Below are 6,780 nucleotides of genomic sequence, written 5' to 3'. Positions count from 1 at the left end.
TCTTGACACAGACAACTCTAAGCTATACAAAACTAGTCATAGGATGCAAGCTTGCTAATCATATTCATATGCCTGTATGCGTTTAAAGCTGTTAGCAGAACGTCCATCTTATTATAGGTTACTGGTTAATTTATGAATAGATGTGGATTTTCTTGCCATTAGCCAAGGCCAAACCGCTTCTTGGAGAAGGCTGGACGGTTGTATTCATCAGTCTGTAGGAGAATAGGAAATGGGAGATGCTTCAATTCTTGCCATCAAGATCAAGACGACAATGCCTTGCTAGCTTTTTGCCACAACTTTACCCACATTTTATCATGCCTAACACAAGGTATTTGTTGTCTTGGTGTTGCAGAGCCATTTCATTCCCATTTAAGTGCCACATGCACTATGATTTCACCAAAACATATTTCTGTTTGGTTGGCTGGTTTGAGTACAACCGTTCGTATTGCGCTATTTCAGGTCATGTGAAAATGTTATTTTTAAGGCCTCGTTCATGTCTCGGAAAGTCACTTACCTGGGTAAATATAACCCAAGTAAGTGTACTTAGCAGTTTTCTTTTATTTACCAGGTAAGGTAAATTTGTTCAAATGACCATTTTATCCAAAAATGGTCATTTTTTCTATTACGTATTACGATTTTTTGTATATATTTTTGGAAGTGATTATCTAAGTCTTAGGAGGGTATTCGTATTACTTGTTTAGATAAATGAATTGCTCGAAAATTGTTCTTTTGTACAGGTAAAGTTGTGCCAAAGATGGGTAAATCACTTACCAGCATGACCTCATTTTCAAAAAAAAAAAAAAAAACTTATCATCAGCATGACCTAATACCAAAATACGAATGCATGTTTGTTATTTTCTATGGGACTCACTAACTTATTCGCCTCTGCTTCCTAGAAAACGAACGGGATCTAAGAAACACCATCGTCTTATGGGGGGCATTTCGGGTGTCTAGTGGTGCTTATGTATTAAACAGTAATAAACAAATATAACATTATATATTATCATTGAACCTGTTTCTTTTTTACATTTGTAATACTTAAAAAGAAATGAAACATCAAACATCATAAGTTCATTACATAATGGCAATACCAAACACCCCCTCCTGGTCGTCAAGATTGAAAACCCACCCAATTGGTTAGTTTCCTTGTTATGATCCCGGTTGATTGGCTGAGTATTTTTGGTTTTCTCGCATCATAGTTGAACCCCTAATCAATCAAAACCTAAAAACATTGCAACACCACAATGACCATAACCCAAAGTCCCAAACACCCTCTTGTTGATTACAATGCAAAAGGTCTTTATTAATCCCTTTAATATTTCTAATTTATATATTCCATTTTTTTTGCTGAAATCAAATATTAATTACTAAAGAAGTCAACGAGTTCATTGGGAGGGGAGTAAGCAAAACTAAATATGGTGAACTGCCCCTCCCTTATATTGTACCCAATGTGTGAGAAAGCACAACCTATGTAAATAATGGAAAGATAAATCATCAAAACTAGCAAAAGCTTTCAAAGTCTATTACTATAATACTATATATTAAAATAGGACTGGCCACGTCAGATGGTCTCCATTCTCCATTACCCCAACCATGCAATCCAAGGGGTGCATTATTCCCTTTCCAAGCTTTTGAAGTTGCCATTCAGCATGACAATCTCCCTTTTTTGGCCCCAAAGAAACAAAAATAAAATCTGTCACAATTGTGAATTGTGATATAATAGGAAACTAACCATTCACACATCCTTATCGAACTATATTCTAAGTTCCTAACCGTTCACACACCTCTCTCTTTTCATCACATACTTCCCTCTTTTCATGACATTCTACAAAGAACCGATAGAAGAGGCGGATCCCAATTTTCTCACATTCTATAGAGAAGAGGCAAAATAGGTATAACGTTGTCTCTCTCTACTCTTCCTCATTCTTTTTTTAATTCTCATTCCCATTGTCCCTCACATTTTGGACGAAAAAACAGGGCAGAGCAACTCACCACGAAGCACCTCCCTCTTCCCTGTTTTCATGGCATTCTACAGAGAAGGTAGAGCACTGCATTTTTGCACTATCCTAGGTAATTCTTCCTGACCTATGTGGGTTAGTTTTGATGGACATAGTGAGCAATGACATCATTAAATCCCATTGGCATCCAAAACAGTGTCCGTCCCATCGTGAAAACAGGGCTTTACCCCATCGTGCAATTTTGATGCACTACTAATGATTGTTTTTAAGTTTTATTTTATTTTTCATTGCTAGGTATGTTAGATAACTGAAACTCTCCATGTATGTTCTTAGATTTTTTTTTTTTCCATTGAACCAAGGCTAAAATGACCCAAAGAAAAATTGAGCCTGATGCATGGATATTCAAGCTCATTTGTAGGAAGACATGTATAGAACATAAAAAAAACCCTGAAATTTTATTTTGGTGAGTTGTAAAGCAAGAAAATTGGGTAATTTCGGATTAAAATTTGAGAGCGGAATAGAGAAATTTATTTCGGATTAAATCATTGTATGGCATTAGAGAAACTCTAGCAGGAAGAAAGGTGAAACAAAAGAATAATTCTTGTTGTGAATTCTGTACAGGAGGGAAAGAAAATAAATACAAGAGCTGTCATACAAGATAGAGAAGAGTAGAAATAGAGATAAGAGATAAAGAGAGGGAAAAGGGATAGAGATGCATCAGTTACAACAGAGGGAGAGTCCTACTTGGACTCTAGTTACAATAGTGGGAGAGTCCTATTCGGACTCTAGTTGATGCGTGCATGGTGCATGCATACTACGTGAATGATAATACTCCCCCTTGTTGGATTTTAATCTCATAAGAGATTAATTTCAATGGGTTTGATTGGTCAATTACATGAGAAACTGCACCTGCACACTTGATTGAAAAATTGGTTTTTCTCTTACAAAACCCAGATTTGAACTTGTCCCACATTGGAAAATTATAAACTTTGTTTTCAGTATTTTAATAGGAGCTGATTTACACTCCTTAGAAAATAGTAGAGGAGAGTATGGGGGTTTGATACTGCGGAATGCATGCGCACGTGTGTGCAGCACAATGAGGTGCTTTAGGGGTGTACTTTGCTCGCACCTGCGTGGCTCGCGAAGGGCGGCTTTGGTTTTTGGTGCAATGTTGACCATGGCCACGATTCAATCGGTGTGATCAAGAGGCACAATTCAAAGTTAACAGTCATTAACTGTTAACTATTTTTTAAACGGTCACAATGTTTGAAATTGTAACTGTTCAAGGTGTCTTATCTGAATTAGCACCTACATTTTCTTCATACCTCTTCATAAACTATTTAAGGAGCATGAATCATACTTCAAAAACACACATTTTCAAAATCCACTTTCTCTCTCTTTCTCTCTCTCTCAGTCCAGTCCGCTACAGTCTCACAGAAGGTTTCTTCGGAGATTCTTCAACTTTGCTGGTTGTAGATTCTCGCCCAAGGCTCTGTTGTATCATGGGAACGGATTTGCCTGTAACCCAACAGAAAATTCAGTGAAACTGAGTGGGGGCAAATAACGTTCTAAAGACAGTGTCTTCAGATGCGCTTCAGAGCTTCTCCTCCAAAGTTACAGTGACCCCATTTCCCAACAATTTTAGAACGTTATTCTGCAATGGAGGCAGAAGCAAGCATGACTTCGATCAAGATGATGAACCAAGATCTTGTTCGACTGAACCAGTTCGATGGAACAAACTTCAGCCAATGGCAAGACAAGATGATATTCTTTCTGACCACACTAACTATACTATTTGCTGGACCCAAATCTGCAATCACTTCCTAAACCCACTAACAAAGATTAGAAAAATTAAAGAAGAAAAGAGAAAAATGAGAAGAGAACTCACTTCTGTGCCGATGATACATACTAAATGCCTTATCAGACTGGCTCTACAAATTCTACAAGAAACTTACATCTCCAAAAGAAATCTGGAAGGTCTTGGAATTCAAATACAAGGTGCAAGAAGTAGGTACGAATATGTATCTTATTGCAGAATATTTTGACTTCACCATGAACGACCATAAACCCATACTGGAGCAAGTTCATGAACTACAGGTGATAGTCAGCAAAATTTGATCCTTTGATCATTCTTGAATCTTTCCAAGTGGGAGCAATCATTGCCAAATTTCCACTATCTAGGAAGGATTACAGGAAGAAGCTTTTGCACAAGGCTGAAGAACTTACCTTGGAGCAAATTTAGCAACACCTTAGTATTGAAGAAGAGTCCCAGATTAGAGACAGTAAGGATAAGACCCTGGCCAGTATGCTGAACTCTAAGGTCAATTTTGTGGAAAACGGATCGAAGAAGACTAACCCTACATTACAAGTAAAGAAGAAGCATGCGAAATTCAAGAAGAGCAACAATAAGAAAGGATCTTGCTATGTTTGTGGAAAGAAGGGGCATTATGCCAGAGTCTGCTGACATCAGAAAGGCGAAACCAAGTCTGCAAACATGGTAGAAGACAATCTAGTGGCCATGATTACTGAAATCAACATGGTGGAATCGTCTTTTGGATGGTGGTTTGATTCATGCGCCACAATCCATGTTTGCAAGGACAAGTCCTTATTCAAGACATACGAAGAAGTGACTGATGGCCAGGAGGTATAGATGGAAAACTAAACATGTGCCAAAGTTGCTGGAAGAAGCAACGTAGAGTTGAACTTCACATCCGGAAAGACACTGACTCTCCTGAATGTTATCAATGTTCCTGACATTAGAAAGAACTTGGTCTCAGTAAATTTTGTCTGTAAGAGGGAGTTCAAAGTTGTCTTTGAATCCGACAAACTAATCCTACCCAAGAATGGGATGTTTGTTGGAAAGGGATATGGTTGTAATGGTATGTTCAAATTAAGTATTAATGAAAGAAAAATTTCTGCTTATATTTTTTATTTGTCTCTTTATGGCATGATAGATTAGCACACTTGAATTTTAAATCCATAAAGAATATGAGCAAACTTGGTATAATTGCTTATAGTAATGAATCAACTGAAAAATGTGAGATATGTGTAAAATCTAAAATGGCTAAGAAACATTTCCTTAGCATTGAGAGAAATTCTCAACTTTTAGAACTAATTCATTTTGACATCTGTGAATTGAATGGTGTATTAATTAGAGGATGTAAAAGATACTTCATAACATTTATATATGACTTTTCTAGGTACACCTATGTCTACCTTATGAGAACTAAGGATGAAACCTTTGACATGCTTAAACTGTACAAGACTGAAGTTGAAAATCAACTAGAAAAGAAAATTAAAATCCTTAGAAGTGATAGGGGTGTTGAATAATTTAAAAATGAATTTAATTCTTTCTGTGAAGAATTTAGAATAATACATCAGTGTTCTGCTCCCTATACCCCTCAAAAGAATGGCCTAGCCGAAAAGAAAAATAGAATACTTATAGAAATGATAAACTGCATGTTGTTAAAAGCTAATGCACCCCGTAAACTTGTGAGGGGAAGCACTCATAACAGCTTGCCATTTACATAACATAATTGTTTATAGAGTTAATAACAAATGCCCATATGAATTATGGACAGGAAGAAAGCCTAATTTAGCATATCTAAAAGTGTGAGGGCGCTTAGCATATTATAGAGTTCTAGATCCTAAAAGAACCAAATTATGATTCAAAGCTAAGAGAAGCATGTTTGTTGGATATGCAGAACATATCAAGGCCTATAGGCTTATAGACTTAGAGTTCAACATAATAATTGAAACTAGAGATGTTGAATTCTTTGAAAATAAATTGTGTTCTGAATATACAGAAAATGAATTCATAGAAAATTACAGAGAACCTGAAAGAGAAACTTAGATCTCAATACCTGTTGATAATAATGAGATTGAAAGAAGAAATGACACAACTATAACTTCTAAAATAGGAACCTAGAAGAAGTCAAAGACAAAGAACAGAGGAACACTTAGGTTCAGATTTTATCTCTACTCAGTCAATCGTATTTTTGGTTGAGGCAGATAGAGAGAAGATTTTAAATAAGATACCCATTGTCCTGAATATTAAAAATGATCCAAAAACCTACAGTGAGGCCATGACCTCTAGAGATGATGCCTTTTGGAAGGAAGCTATAAATGATTAAACGAATTCAATAATTTCAAATAACACATAGGTACTAGTAGACCTGCCCCTAGAATCAAAACCAATAAAATGTAAATGGGTGTTTAGAAGAAAATACAACACTGATGAAACTGTACAAACTTTTAATGCTAGATTGATAGTTAAAGGATTTAGTCAAAATGAAGGGATTTATAACTTTGACACCTATGCACTAGTGGCTAGAACAACTTCTATTAGAACACTCATAGCATTAGCATCCATTTATCACTTATCTGTTCATCAAATGGATGTTTATATGGAACAATCAGAATGATTTGTTTTTCTTGGAAATGAGAAAAAATTTGTAAAGTGGTTAAATCATTATATAGATTAAAACAAACACCTAAACAGTGGTATAAGAAATTTGATTTTTGCATTATAGCTTTTGGTTTTAAACATAATAGTGCTGATAAATGGATCTACACAAAATTCATTGAAAATCATGGAGTAATTATATATCTTTATGTTGATGATATGCTTATTATAGATACAAATATGGTTGGCATAAATGAAACTAAATACTACTTATCCTCTGTCTTCAAGATGAAAGATTTAGGAGATGTAGATACCATCTTGGGAATAAAAGTTAAAAAGCATAGTTGGGGTTATGCATTAAACCAATCACATTATATTGAGAAAGTACTTGATAAATTTAAGCATTTAGGGTTTAAA

This window comes from Nelumbo lutea, chromosome 2, assembly GCF_056320005.1.
Source record: "Nelumbo lutea isolate HS-2025 chromosome 2, American lotus-T2T, whole genome shotgun sequence".
Taxonomy (NCBI): Eukaryota; Viridiplantae; Streptophyta; class Magnoliopsida; order Proteales; family Nelumbonaceae; genus Nelumbo; species Nelumbo lutea.
The sequence above is the reverse complement of the archived record's forward strand: the minus strand, read 5'-3'. Positions refer to the sequence as shown.